The sequence below is a fragment of the Tursiops truncatus genome, chromosome 13, assembly GCF_011762595.2.
Source record: "Tursiops truncatus isolate mTurTru1 chromosome 13, mTurTru1.mat.Y, whole genome shotgun sequence".
Classification (NCBI taxonomy): Eukaryota; Metazoa; Chordata; class Mammalia; order Artiodactyla; family Delphinidae; genus Tursiops; species Tursiops truncatus.
The window spans coordinates 17929715-17945165 of NC_047046.1; the positions used below are offsets into that span (position 1 = coordinate 17929715).

At 51.1% G+C, this 15451-nt stretch overlaps 1 protein-coding gene across 4 annotated transcripts in view; it reads left to right on the top strand.

Annotated features, from left to right (window-relative positions):
* Positions 1 to 15451, top strand: part of SSH1 (slingshot protein phosphatase 1) — a 62222-nt gene that overhangs the window by 10044 nt on the left and 36727 nt on the right. The gene's annotated exons all lie outside the window — the stretch shown is intronic.

The following is a 15451-nucleotide window of genomic DNA, read 5'->3' on the forward strand; positions in this document are numbered from 1 at the left end:
GTAAGCGAGTAGGTTTCTGTACAGTGTTACAGATGTGGCAGGGTGTAAAGGCATCACTTATATAAAGGCATCACTGGCTGGTGGGAAGAGGCCAGGAGCCCCAGGGAGCCGGCAGGAGTCGACCACATGCCAGAGACCGTCATTTTCTCCACTCAGCACCCGTACGCGCCTTCACACCTGGAGGCTTGGCATCTCGTGTTTGCCCCATGTTGCATATTGACCTCTGCAATAACACCTCCAGTGACCCTTAGACATTTTTTCCATGAGCTTTGGCCTTGGGGAGGGACAGGCCTGGGTTTGGCTTCCACCTCTGTCATCTGTCACCTCACCTGGCTGTCATAGGACCTGGGCAGGCCTCATTTTCCAATGGGCAAAATAACCTGTGGCATCATAGACGTTCCGACAAATGCCCCGCCTCTGCCTCCTTCAGGTCGCTTCCTCTGGTCGCCTCTGACTCTTCCTTTTTTTCCCCATGGGCGTTTATCTCTCCTTAGTATTTCCTTGAGACTTGGGACTTGTTGTTTAGTATTTACCGAAGTACATAAATGTTCTCTGCTGGGAGGATCGGCTGTATGATTTGTGGAGCCCAGTGCAAAATGAAAATTGTAGACCCACTTTTTAAAAAGTGATGAAGAATTTCAAGGTGGCAACAGCAGAGCATTAACCAAGCTCGGAGCCCTTCTGAGCACGAGGCCTTGAGCCACTGCCCAGGGCGGCTGCCCACTTGACCACGAGCCCACCCTAAGGACAGAGCCTTCCCCGCCTCTCCCGTCACCTCTCCCGGTGCCTGGTGTGCACTGGATGGGCCATCGAGGTCTTGTAAATTGAATTTTCCAAGTTCTATCTCATGGTGAGGAACTCAGAGTGGTCTTGGACAACACACAGGAAGCAAAGGACAAAGAAATTTTTCCTGCGATTTCCCCCTGCAGTTTAGCAATACAGGTGCTGTTAGCGCAGTCTCAGCACCCCTGTCCTAATCTACTTACAAGCCATTCATTCACCAAATCCTTACTGAGCACTTACTGTGTGCCAAGCACTGTCCTAGGAGCTGAGAATATAGCAGTGAACAGAGCACAGAAATCCCTGCCCTTGTGGCTGACATTCTGTTGGGGGAGACAAGACAGTAGGTAAGATGAACAGGTACATTAAGTGTGTTAGCAGGTGCTGAGGAGGAAAAGTCAACCAGGGACGGAGGCTGTGGACGTGAGCCCTTCAGACGTGCTGTGCTCTGTGAGTTGCCTCATGGGCGTTGTTTTATTTAGTCTGTGTAAGGAAAGCACCACTTCTGTTCCCATTCTCTGGATGAGAAGACAAAGCCTCAGGGAGGTAGCTGGCCTAACTTCAGTTAGTAGGAAGTGATGGAGCCAGGGCCCTCATGCTCCGAGTCTCTGACTCCAAAGCCTGTGCTCTGAGCCCCAAAATTCGAGAGCCATCTCCGCAAGCCCGCCTCCCGTGGCTTTGCCCTCCTCCCTTCTGGCCTGAACCCCAGGGGCCCCACCGTGAGCCCTGTGCCCTGTCCTGTGAGCTCCCTGACCTTGACCTAGAGTGAGACTTGTAGTCGATGCCCCTTCCCATGCAGTCGCCTGGACGGGTAGCAGGGGAGGGTGAGGGGTGCTCCTCGTGGCTCCCGTTCAGCGGGGGCCTGTAGGTGCAGGCCCTGGGCTGGGAACTGGAGGCAGCTTGTCTCGTTTCTGTCACCCCCACAAGGTGCCTGCCTCATTGTAGGAAACTGCAGTTCCCAGGGGCCGGAGCCAGGGTTGAGATGCAGGTCGCTGTGACTCAGAAGCCTGTGTCCCTTCCTTGCTGCTCCTGTCCCCACAGGGCACCTGCAGGTTTGTGTTCAGCTCATCCCTTCCTGTCCCCACCCGCGTGGCGTTAGAGGCAGCTACCTCCCGTCGACTCCCAACCTGAAACACTGGGGTGCACACACGTGGAACGTCCTGGGGCCGTTGTACCATTCTGCCCTTCCTTTCGGTTTAACTCCGGTATTCTTCCGGGCAGTTGGTTGGAACGTTTGATGTTAAAATCAGAATTCGCCTTCAGCATGTGTTAAATAGATTTTGTTGTCGTTAGAAAACTCATCCTGGAATGGGGACACGTGAGAACAGAGGTGAAGAGTTAATTTGATTCTGTTGGAACGTAATTAAAGTTATTAAGGTTAACTTAAAATGGATTTTGCTCAGAGTCTAGTAGGTTTCATTAAACTTCTGAAATACCAGTGCTTAGACTTCAAAAGAAGCCTGGGGGCTTCCCTGGTGACGCAGTGGTTGAGAGTCCGCCTGCCGATGCAGGGGACACGGGTTCGTGCCCCGGTCCGGGAAGATCCCACATGCCGCGGAGCGGCTGGGCCCGTGAGCCATGGCCGCTGAGCCTGCGTGTCCGGAGCCTGTGCTCTGCAATGGGAGAGGCCACGACACTGAGAGACCCGCGTACCGCAAAAATAAAAAAAAAAAAAAGAATGCCTGGAAGCCCTGGTCTCATCCTTCCTGTGCACTTAGCACACCAGGGGAGTGTGTTTGCACACCAGGGGAGTATGTGTACACACCAGGGGAGCCTGTGTACAAACCAGGGGAGCGTGTTTGCACTCCAGGGGTGCCTGTGTGCACACCAAGAATGCTCGTTCACGCGAGCTCTTTCTTCCTGGGTGATCGTGGTACCCGATCACCCTCGTGGTAAATGGAGCAAAGCTGTGAGTGGGAGTCAGAAAACCTAGGTTCTGTCCTACGATGTGTCATCTGCTGTGCAACCTTAGGCCAGTCACTAAAGGTCTCTGGGCCCCCACTGCCTCCTTTGTAAAGTGAAGAGATGAGATTAGATTATGGCTTCCAAATGCAAGAAGGAGAGTGCTCACTCACACCCACCAGTCTAGTTCTGTGTTACCTTGTTAACACTTCTGACCATTCTCGGTAGCTTTCTAACAGGCCGTCCAGAGTTTCTCCTTTCTTCTCAGGCTGAGAGCAAGGTTAGCCCTGTGTGGGGCATCTCGCCAAGTCACGCTGAGATGGAGAGAACTGGTGTGGCTGCTGAGAGGAAGTGGACCCTCTGTTCGGACCCACTTCCCTCTCAGTGAGCGTCAAGCCAGGCGCGCTTCACCCCGGAGCAGGGCCACACGCATGGCGGCGGCCGTCTGAACAGAAGGGACTCCCGCCTTTAGAGTTCATCCTTGGCGTATGTCGTGCTGTGGTCAGGTACCCTGGATCTGGGCAGTGTAGTGGGAAATTCCTAAGACAAGGAGGATATCCACGGGAGTCCTTCTGTTTTGAGGAAGGCTGCAGGAAGAAAACAGGATTCATCAGAGAGGATTAATCGAAGTCAGGAGTAGCCACTTGCAGGGCGTGCTGAGTGATGGGGCTGGGGGCTGGGGGCTGGGGGCAAGACCACGCGTCTGGCCCACAAGGCTCCCACTCTGGGGTGTGGAAAGCCCTGGCGATGGTCCCCACTCCCGCGGCAGAGGCAATGTGCTGATGAGAGCAGCCCCCGGCCGTCCTGCCCCGCCGTGCGGGGAGAGGATCAGCAATGCCCAGACTGCCGTGTAAATTACGGAATCGTGCCGTTGGCTGTGCCTCGATGGGGTGGGGCTGCTGGGTCGTGTCTGTACCCACCCCCTGACCGCCTGTGTGACTGTGACCTCAGGCCAGCCCCCTGCCCTCCCCGAAACAGGAAGGGTCCTCCTCGGTTCAGGGAACTTGTATGAGGCTGGGAGGGCGTCTTGCACAGTGTGTAGTGTCTGGTCCTTGCCAGCCACAGGGCACCAGTATTTTCATAGATGGTGGGAAGCGAGAGTCCCTTCTGCCGCCTTCCTGAGCGTGTTCCCCCCCAGACCAAAGACCAAAAGGTCAACTGAGTGGAACCCAAGGGAAAAAACAGCCAACGCCTGACCTGTTTCCCTCCAAGTTACACTGAGCCTGGTACCAGGCAAAGCATCGTGTCTTGTCTGCCTTTATTTATTTATTTGTACAGGTTAAAAAAAATTTTTTTTTCCCTTGAATGGCTACTTTTGAAGCTATTTTTAAAAAGACTTTGTTTCAAAGAAGGCCTCAGAGGCCCCGCCTTAGGAAACGTCTGGTGCCCTCCCTGCGGGGGGCCTCCCCGCACTGGCAGAAGTGATTCCCACACGCTTGCCGAGAGTTCTCAAGGCATGAGTCCCCAGATCGGGACCCACAAAGGAGGGGACTGTTGGCGTGCTTCGGAGAGAGCCGGGCCCGCTGCCGCCTCTGGAAATTGCTTGTCCCTTCTGCCCAGATGTCCAAGCCCGCTGTTCCGTGTCTTGTCTGAAGCAGCTGGAAGTTGGGAGGGGCTGTTCGCTTCTGGGGTGGAGGCCGCTGAGCCATACGGCAAGGGGGCTTCCACAGGAGCCCGCTCCCCAAGCCCGGGCGCCCTGTGCAGGCCCCGCCACATGGAGTGGGAGGGAGATGTGACGCTTATGAAGCAACCTTGTAACGGAGGCAGTTTTGTTTTGTTTTGTTTTTTTGCGGTACGCGGGCCTCTCACTGCCGTGGCCTCTCCCATTGCGGAGCACAGGCTCCAGACGCGCAGGCTCAGCGGCCATGGCTCACGGGCCCAGCTGCTCCGCGGCATGTGGGATCCTCCCAGACCGGGGCACGAACCGGCGTCCCCTGCATCGGCAGGCGGACTCTCAACCACTGCGCCACCAGGGAAGCCCAGCAGTTTTTATTTAGAGTTATATTTGCCTTATCAATCCAGCCAGTGTATTGGGTTGGCCAAAAAGTTCGTTCGGGTTTTCCATAAGCTATTATGGAAAAATCTGAATGAACTTTTTGGCCAACCCAGCATGTTTGGTGCCTATATGTGTATTGGGTTCTGTGCTGAATGCTGGGGATTCCATGTTAAATAAAAAAAGAGTCCTTACCCTCCAAAGGTAACATGTGTGCTGTGTCTACCATAGCTCTGCCCAAAAGCAATTTGAAACAGCTTATAACATTCAAAGGGAACAGTATGATTTAGAATTGGAAAAGTGGAACATGGTGAACATAGGGGAAAATAAAGCAAAGTGAGGAGAAGGTTTGTATGTGGGATTCAAGGCATAATGTTGGTATAGTTACCGGAGTTTGGCTATACATCTGACTTTGAGCTTCCTGGGAGTCAAAGCAAAGAGAGAAACAAGATTGGTTGCTTGACTCATGGTGTCCTTAAAATACCGCCAGGTCAGTTTCTCTGAAGAACTGTTCCTGGTAGATACCTGCGGATGGGTATTCGTGAGGAGACCCAGCGAGATGGGCAGAGAGGCAGGTTGTCTTAGGTTTGGCCCTGAGGCCCACAGGGAGAGCTGATGCCACGGGCCCATCCTACCCATTAACCTGGGTATTTGTTGTCTTGAGAGGTGAGGTCAGCTGCAGCGCTTGGTGCCAAATCTGCTGGCCACCCCAACCGTTGAAAACAGGATGCTGAGTCACATCCTGCAGGTCTGCAGCGTCCTGACTTCGCGTGCCTGTCACAATGGGAGGCTCGCCCGGGCAGGTTGGCCCCCCACTTTTCCGAAAGTGTGGTCTCAGAGCAGGAAAACGCTAAAATTAGGTCTTACGTGGGCCAGGGCCATGTGTGTGCGAGGCTCTCGAAATCTGGACAGCCATAGACCAAGAGGAGCCCAGAGAGGGGAGCTTCCCATCATCCTCCACTGCCTTAGGCATGAAGCGAGGCTGCTGCTGTTATGGAAACACAGAGGGGAAATGGTCCTGAGGCAGGGAGAGATCTCAGGTGCTGCGGGTCAGAGCATCTAAGAGGGAAGCAGGAAGTCAGGACGTCTGCCAGTGATGATGACCAGTGAGAGGGTCTTAAGTTTTTAATCACTGGCCAATAGAGAAGAATTAAAAGGAGTGTTTTTGCCAAAATCCAGTTAAGTGGAATTTAAAAAAAATTTTTTTTAAGTAATTTTAAAAATTCAGAAACAAAACGTACATAAAAGTTGCAAATATAGTACAAATAACATTTTTCTAATCCTCAGACCCCATTCAGGGTCCACCGTTTGTCCCAGCGGTGTCCTCTGTTGTCAAGGATCCAGGTCGGGATCGCCTGCTGCATGTAGTGGTCCTGTCTCCTGACTCTCCTTCAGTCTGGGGCATTCCTTAGTCTTCCTTTGACTCTCGTGACCTGGACACTTTGAAGGGAGAGGCCCGGCAGTTTGTAGAATGTCTCTCAGTTTGGGTTTGACTGATGTTCCCTCAAAATTAGATTCGGGTCGAGCAACACCATGTGTCTCATCACCGGTGATGTTCGCCATGGTCCTCAAGTGGCTTTGCCCGGCTTCTTTACTGCACAGGTATTCTTTTCCCCCTTTATCAAGAAGTGTTTCTTGCGGGGGGAATACTTTGAAATTAGGTCAGTACCCGATGCCCCCTCAACTTTTCCGTTTATTTATATCTGTGTGGACTCCTGTTTGTCTGTTTCATGCATCGGTTCATAGTCTGTTAATTGTGTTCTTGACTTCAAGGTTCGAATTGTCCCCGATTTAGCCTGTGGGGTCTCCTTCAAGGTGGCTTCCCTGTCCCTTGACGTATCCACATCTTCCTTTAAGCACTGCCTTATTTTCTGACACCAGATGGCAGACCTCATCTTGTACTTTCCATCCCCCATCTCTGGAATCCCTCATTTCTCCAAGGAGCCCTACCTAGTTCCTTTTAGTAGAGAATGGAATTTCAAAACCGAGGCAGGTGGTGATTATTTTGTGAATCACTATCTTGTGCACCTGGAACTAACAGTGGTGTTAGGTCAATTATACTTCAACAAAAAAATTTTTTAATAAAGAATTTATGAAGCATTTTAACCCCTGTGAATAATAATTGGAAGGGATAATTGATGGATGAGATTAGGAGCTGGGGCTGGACCTAGAAATCTGACAGTGGAATGCAGAACATGGAAAGTGGTAGATACAGGTTGTCATGTTCCATTTATTTGGGTTTTAGTTGATCCATGGGCATATCTGAGAACTAAATGTCCACTAAGTTAAAAAAGCAGAAAATATTACATTTTTTTTCATGTACTCTATATAAAGATTCCTTGAAGCTCTTTCTACTCTCTAAAAACAAACAATATTAATTAAGGACTTTTGTTTTGAAGAAATAAAATTATACCAAATTAATCTGGAAAGCAAAAACAAAGAAGCTGAGGTAAGTGTACTTATTATTACTGTTGGGGGCATTGCTCTCCACAGACCCCTTCAGTGGGCAGAATTAGGGGATATGTGGAGGTACGTGCACACACAAGCACACACGTGCACACACACGTTTGCATCTGTATTTTTTTCTCTATTTAAATATATTGAAAACCATGAATTCAAGCTAATACCTTCAATTCTGATCCAACATCTCTGGGTTCATTCTAGTTTTTTCTCTCTCCATATTTGTAATCCCTTTTCTTTCTTTTTTTTTTAAATAAATTTATTTGTTTTATTTATTTTTATTTTTGGCTGCATTGGGTCTTTGTTGCTGCACATGGGCTTTCTCTAGTCGCGGCGAGCAGGGGCTACTCTTTGTTGTGGTGCATGGGCTTCTCATTGCGGTGGCTTCTCTTGTTGTGGAGCACGGGCTCTAGGCGCGCGGGCTTCAGTAGTTGTGGCTTGTGGGCTCTAGAGTGCAGGCTCAGTAGTTGTGGCGCACGGGCATTGTTGCTCCGCTGCATGTGGGATCTTCCCAGACCAGGGCTCGAACCCGTGTCCCCTGCATTGGCAGGCGGATTCTTAACCACTGCGCCACCAGGGAAGCCCCTGTAATCCCTTTTCTGATAGGAACCTGGCTCCCATTGTCCCTAAAGTGTTTACTTGTCTGATCAACCCCCCTGTCTGCAGCCACCTCTCCGCTGCTCACCACACCCTCTCCCTAACCCAGAGGCCTGCCTTGCTCTGCCCACCAGATGGTTTTCGGTCTGAATTGTTGGGGAAGAGAAGCAGACTTACTTTCTTCACTCTGTGTTTCCCCATGGGTGTCAGTTTGGCAGAGGTTTGAAATGCTTACAGGTGAGACTCCTGGTGTCTTCTCCTGCCTTTTCCGCTTTTCGGCCACGTGAATTTGGACAAGCGACTTGATGTCTCTGAGCTGCAGTTTCCCCGCAGGTGGATGCTGAGGATTAGGTTAATATTAGGTTAATATGTATGACACGCCCAGCATGACACACGGCAAAGATGTTTCTTCTCGGTTTTATATTTACTGAGTGCACATCTGAGGGGCGTCCAGAGACGGAGAAGTCGTAGCCTTGGCTCTCAGGACTCCAGTGATGAGGAGAACTTAGTTGTGTTGTTTGAAACACTTCATTGTCAAGAGGACATGACTGTAACTGCATTTATGCAGTGAGTCTTTTGTTTTTTCCAGAGGTTGTAATGCTTAGTTAGAGGTGTCTGATAATTGATTGAAGCTTGAGAACTATTTTCCCAGGTTACATGTTTTAGTTGAGTAATAGGGCATCTTTTTAATTTATTTTTTTATTTTTTATTTTTTCTGGTACGCGGGCCTCTCACTGTTGTGGCCTCTCCCGTTGCGGAGCACAGGCTCCGGACGCGCAGGCTCAGCGGCCATGGCTCACGGGCCCAGCCGCTCCGTGGCATGTGGGAGCTTCCTGGACCGGGACACGAACCTGTGTCCCCTGCATCGGCAGGCGGACTGTCAACCACTGCACCACCAGGGAAGCCCTTTATTTTTTTATTGAAGTATAGTCGATGTATAATATAAGTTACAGGTTACAATATAGTGATTCACAATTTTTAAAGGTTGTACTCCATTTATAGTTTTAAAAGCTATTGGCTATATTCCCTGTGTCGTACTGTATATCTTTGTAGCTTATTGCATAACGTAGTAGTTTGTACCTCTTGATCCCCTGCCCTTATATTGCCCCTCCCTCCGCCCGTCTCCCCGCTGGTAACCACTGGTTTGTTCTCTGTTATCTGTGAGTCTTATCTGTCCTGTTCATCCTGTGTGTGCTGAGCGCCCACTGTTGCAGCTGCTCAGAGGTGACCAAGGTGAGTTAGTCACAAAATGCTTTGAGGCTGGAGAAGGGTACAGCTCGGCCAGTTTATGAGCATTTACTTCTGAGTATCGACTCTATTATCTGTCAGGCAGGGAGGGAGACTTAAAAAATTACGTGTGTCCTGGCCCTGGAGTCCCATCGTGAAGTTAAAATATATTGGTGTGAAGATAACATCGCCACCAGTTAGTAGGTAAATAGGTCCAGGAACGTAGTTTGGGGCCTTGGGTTCCTATCCCTTTCTAAGTATATGACCTTGGATGAGTGACTTACCCTCTGAGCCTCAGGTTCTTCACCAGCACGGTGAGAGAAGGTGCTGTAACATGTCGAAAGGGAAGAGCATGGCTTGCAGCTAGGGTCGTGAGGGAGGACTTCCTGGAGAAGGCGTGAACGTTGGAAGGTGGACAGGACGTGGGGAGGCAATCAGGAGAGAGGAGACTGTGCTAGAGACCCAGAGTAAAAGAGTTGATGATGACAATGACATAGACGGGGATGGAGCAGAGATCGCATGGAGTGTGGGAGGACTAGTGTAAGAGCTGATACAAGGAAGCTCTTTATTATAAATCACTTTCGCTGATTGCATTATAAGCTCCCTGAGGTCCGAGAGTGCTGGATGACTGAAATTTAGTTAGCGACATGGCATGGCTAACTGGCTGCTGTACAAAGCAAGCACAAGGACTCTGGGTTCTATAGATAATGCTGCATCATTGGACGTTCTGGAGCTGGGACATAATGTAACAAGAGCAGTGGCTGGGAACTAAGGCACGGGGTCCTCTGTTCTCTGCCCTGACTCTCGTTAGGCTGCAAGCTCCCGGTACAGCTGTGCTGTCCCATATCATAGCTGGTAGCCGCACGTGGCTAATTCAGATTTAATTAAAATCAAATAAAATGACAAATTCAGCTCATCAGTCATACTCATCGCATTTCGAGTGTTCAGAACATAGGCCTCTATGGCCGGTGGCTGCCGTATTGGACGGCACAGGTGGAGAAGATGTCTTTTCTCTGGGAAAGCACTGCCCTGCAGGGACCCTGAGGACCAAGCACAGAGCCGGGCACACAGTGAGTGGACGTCGCATGGCTTACGGGGCTGGGGGACTGGGAAGGAAAGGGCGCCCTGGAAAGGTTAGGGCTTGGCGACCCATGAATATGGGATGGGCTGCATCCCAAAGAAAGGGCCGAGAACCGGGGACAGTTGACACAATTCGTTCTTGGAATTTTTGAGTTATTTCAAAAACATTTCCTTCGTGTGCCTGTTGTTTCTGGCTGGCTAGGTTGCCTCTGCTGCCATTGCGTTTCCTGCACAGTGTGGCCTTTCTCCCTCTGCGCTCACGAAGGGGGCTTAGATGCCGGTGTACCAGACGTTCACGGGAAGATACACTGGCTCCGGCTTCCACACACGGGGCCTGAGGGCTCTTGGGGGCCATCGAGGAGCTATCCCACGGTTTGTGAAGCCAATCCAAGGTGTGTTATTTGCTGTCTCGCTTTTCCGGGGTTTTGGGGGGGGCAAGTCCCGATTCTGCGAGCTTGTTGGTATATTCGGCTGCTTGCTCCTACCCATGGTAGGAAGGAGTGCTGTGTAGCTGGCTGCAGAGAATGTCTCTTACTGTCCAAAATACTTCTGGACATTCCTTCTCTCTGAGAGAAGCCTACGCCTTCTAGCCAAACAATACATGCCCCAGCAGCAAAGACATTTGTAACAAGCCCTGCCAGCATTTCTTGCCAGTGACCCCATTCCCTGAGTAGAAGGCCCTGCAGAGCTGGAGTTTCCCTGCTGTCAGCATCCTGTGTGGAGGGGAGCTTTTGGGGGGCTCTAGCTGATCAGTGTGTCAGGTGAGTTGTTTGCTTAGGCCCCGAAGAATGGCACATGGGACAAGGCCTTGCTGAATGCCCCGTAAAGGACAAAATAAAAATAAGGCCTCGGCACAGCCCGGGGTCTTTGTGACTTTTGAACTTGAGTTGAAAATGAGGGAGGCACCCATGGGAGAGCAGTGAAGAGAGTTTTCCATTTCCACCTGCAGGCCGCTTACCTTACTCCATGTACAGGTCTTCCGTCTCCTTTGCATCTTTACAAACTTCATTTTGGTAGGAAGGGGGTTCTGGATCCATCTAAACCATCGCCAGGAGTGGTTTTAAGGTAGACTTGCATCCATCCAGCTCTCCCTGCTGCTCCTGTGGCTGCAGGTCACACCGTCCTGCCGTCTGACCTCGGGATTCTACAGGAAGAGCCCTGAACTTGAAGCCTGTCAATCTCGTCCGGCCCCTTATGGGCCGTACGACGGCAGACACGTCGTCTGTCTTCTCTGTTTTGGTTCTTTCATCAGAAAAGTGGCATTGTAAGAATTAAGTGAAGAAATGTAGGGGCAAGCTCTCTGTAAATTATGAAGCCCCATTCGGATTGGAGGTATCGTTGACTTACTTAAAATAACCCTCGATGAGTGGCTACTAGGCCTTCGGGTGCTGAGAACTTCTGGCTCAATAACTTGCCCAGGGTTTGATTCTTAGCTTTGCACGTTCTGAAACTGGAATATTAGTTCACCCAGGGGTGATCAAGTTCTGAGAAAGCAACTCATGCTAACCAGACTTATAAGGAACTGACTTATAAACCTGAATAGACATTTATGAATTCTCAGTGGAACCTCTTACCACAGAGACCAGATCCTCCTCCCCTGTTCCCTGGAGGGCACGTGTAGCAGAATCTTCCTACTCTCCTGCTCCTTGCTCTCTTTGTCCCTGTTTACAGGTCCTTTGAGGCCCAGCTTGGTGGTGTTTCAGGGAGATCTCCCTGGACCCCCCGGCTGGGCTGGGCATCCCTCCCTCCTGAGTGTGTGTGTGTATGTGTGTGTGCACGCGTGCGTGTGCATATATGGCACCTTATACATCCCTGCGTCGTGGGACCTGCTGCGCTACATTGCAGGTACTGTCCCGCGTCTGTCTGACCCACTAGACTGTGCTGTTGCTCCGGGGCAGAAACCGTTTCTGTTTCACTTTGAATTCCCAGGGTTTAGCACTGACCAGGCACGGTAGGGGCGCAGTCAGTATTTAACCTAGATGGAATTAATGGAAGCTCCTCTTGGGAGTGTTCACGGGCACCACCTTTTCTGTAGTGACAACTTTATATGCATTCCATTTTTTTCTTGAATTATCGTCAAGTCCACTGGACAAACCAGCCTACTCAGTAATCACTGGGCAGAGCTGAGTGCGATCGAGAGTTAATTCTATCCACGCAAAAGTATCAATAGTTCAGTTCGTTTCAACCAGGCCAGTCAATTTGAATCTTTTTTTTTGAAGTATAGTTGATTTACAATGTTGTCTTAATTTCTATCCTTTCTTGAGCCTATACTTTCTTTTTTTTTTTGTGGTACGCGGGCCTCTCACTCTTGTGGCCTCTCCCGTTGCGGAGCACAGGCTCCGGACGCGCAGGCTCAGCGGCCATGGCTCACGGGCCCAGCCGCTCCGCGGCATGTGGGATCTTCCCGGACCGGGGCACGAACTCTCAACCGGACTCTCAACCACTGCACCACCAGGGAAGCCCGAGCCTATACTTTTATGCTCATTTTCTCTGGGGTTTTTTTTTTTTTTGCAAGAGGTAGCATCAGAAAACCTAAAATCATAACCGGTTAATAACTTCCTGTTTCGTCATCTATAAAATGAGTATAACAATGCCCGCTCAGCCTGCATGGGAGAGCTTCATGAAGATCAAATAGGCTGACGTTAGCCAGAGTGCTTTGTCAACAGCAGAGCTTATCAGAGGTCTGATCCCTCGTTATGATTGTCACCTCAGATGACTGTAATGCAGGGCTGCCTTTCAAGGGCAGGAACACCTGTGAGTCTGACAGTATTGGTAGAAGAAGGGCACGTGCAATTATCTGCTAACCTGTTTTGCTGCTTCCAAGGAGGGTATTATTTTGTTTTTTTGACCTAGTGTGACCTCCCTACATTGCACCTGATTGTGTTAATCTCCTTCCGAGAGGACCACACGTTTTTATTGGTGTTATCTTCCACCAGCAGAAACATTTATCATGTACCTACTGTGTGTAAGGTACTCTTATGAAGGCCACAAGGGGAGCCAGTTTCCTCTGTGTCTTCTGTTACTGTTAAGTTCAGGGGTTCTTAGCCCTGGATGTGCGTTGGGACAATTTCTGGGACTTTTAAAAAAGCAGATGCTGAGGACTCGTCACAGACCTTCTGAACTAGAATTGTCTGACGTTAGACCTGGACGTGAATATGTTTTAAAAGTTTCGGGCTTCCCTGGTGGTGCAGCGGTTGGGAGTCCGCCTGCCGATGCGGGCGACACGGGTTCGTGCCCCGGTCCGGGAAGATCCCACATGCCGCGGAGCGGCTGGGCCCGTGAGCCATGGCCGCTGAGCCTGCGCGTCCGGAGCCTGTGCTCCGCAACGGGAGAGGCCACAACAGTGAGAGGCCCGCGTACCGCAAAGAAAAAAAAAAAAGAAGGAAAAGTTTCCTAGGTTCTTCCGATGTATGGCCAGAGTTGGAAATGAGGAGCGTTAGTGTCCTGTTCTGTAGTGTGATGTTTCTGCACCTGATGTTTCCCTTCTTCAGGAATTATGTTTCTAAGTGGCCTGGCACACATCCACACTGCCCACACACAGCCCCATCCCTTAAGGCCTGGCTTAGCGTGGTTCTCCTTAGTCTGCAAATACTCGGCTATTCGAATGAATGAACAGAGAGCCCTGTAAGTGAATATCAGAACGTACCCAGAATAGACCAAGCATTAGAACCCGGAAATATGGATTCCCAGACCAGTGCCTTGTATTTTCTTAGAACTTCCATGTGTACCAGAGTCCCCAGGGGCCTTGGTTGAAGATGAGGTTGCCCAGGCTCTCCCCGGGATGCTTTCAGGAGCTGGGCTGGCTTCCTTCATTTGTCAGAGAGGAAAGAAGGCCTTCCCCGCAGAGCTTGGGAATTAGACAGGGTGGCACAGCTGAGAGCCTCGTGTGGCCTCTACCACGTGGTGGGCGCTCGGGCAGTGGCGGTGCTCTTGCTGAGAAGCAGCTTCTTGACCAGCATGGCTGTGCTGCTCCCCCCCCCCTCCAGCCCCCCAGGATCCCCATTCAGTCCAGAAGGACCGATTGATGTGTCCTGGCCCATTACTGTGATGGTGGCAGCCCTGCTGCTTGCCCCCCGGGGGCTGATGCCCAGTCTTCTCTCTCTGAGGATGTTTCCCTGCATCTTTCCCGCGCCTCTGATGCAGTCACGTGCTGGGAAGGAGGACTGGGGATGGGTCCTGTCCTTACTCCTTGGTGATGCTGAGCTTGGCCGTCAGGGCAGGCAGGGCAGAGGTGGCTGCAGGGTCTCCGCTCTGATTCTCACTCTGGACGGGCAGAGGCGAGGGCGTTCCAGGGGTTAAGAAGGTGGGCGTGGGCCCGAGAGAAGTGGGTCTCATCCCATCTTGTAAAGATTACGCTCCTGCAGCTGAAGTTTCCTCAACTGCAAAATAAGCATAATCGTAGTGTATGTTTCACTTAATCCTCTTGTGTGAGGATTAATCGATCATCTGGGAGCTGGGAGAACCTTCCAGACGAGGCCCTCCCAGAAGTCTACTCAGTGCCCTTCCTTCACAGAATGTTCCAGAACCCATCACTTAGACATTTCCTTTTCCCAGCCCTACAGGGTTCCTCTGGCAGGGGACTCATCTCATCCTGCCCTGCACTGTGGTTGGTTGCACGCTGACTTTATTTCCAGCTGCTCCCGCTGGGTGGGTTTCGGAGTCCCGGCCCGCACCCTCCAGGGCCCGCACCTGCTTTCCCGCTGCAGCCTGCCCTGCGCCCCTTGTTTGAGGTTCTCAGAGCACCTGCTGACCTCTACCTGGAATGCCGTCCCCCACACCCCAGATTTGCCTCCTCCAGGAGTGATTAGCACGACCGAAGGATTTCGAGAATGAAACGGTGCTTGTGAAAACACCCAATAACTAACGGTGGCCGCTGCCCACGGTCACTGTTGGGTGAATGGTTGGTGATATGTGACGGTTTGAACAAGGATGGGGTCCTCATGGCTCGGGGCGGGTTACTGGGCCACAAGCTGTTTTTCCTCGCGGTTTCTAATACACACCCTGCTGCTCATTCCCAAGGCCCACTGCAAAGCCGTAGGAGTAAAGTGATTAGAGGAACTTCAGCTGTTTTGCTCCCTGTGAATGGCCCTCTTTCATCAGGATGTGCAGGGACAAGGGCCTTTTTAAACCCAAATATCAGGGAAGGACGAGAGTTCCACCAGAGCCATTTGCCGTCTGGGTGGGAACGCCATCGGGACCGGGACTCTGCTTTCCTGGACGGCTCCGTCCAGCCTCTTCTTCAGACGTTTATCCTTCTCTGGAGGGCGGGAAAGGCAGGGGCTGGGGGCAGTTCAATTCATGATGTGACCACAGCAGTCCCGGACCTTTTCTGTTGTACTGACGTCTGCACCTCCAGCCAGCCAGCTCCCTACTTCTGCTCTTCAGAGGTTTCCAGCCCAAGTTAGTAAGTAT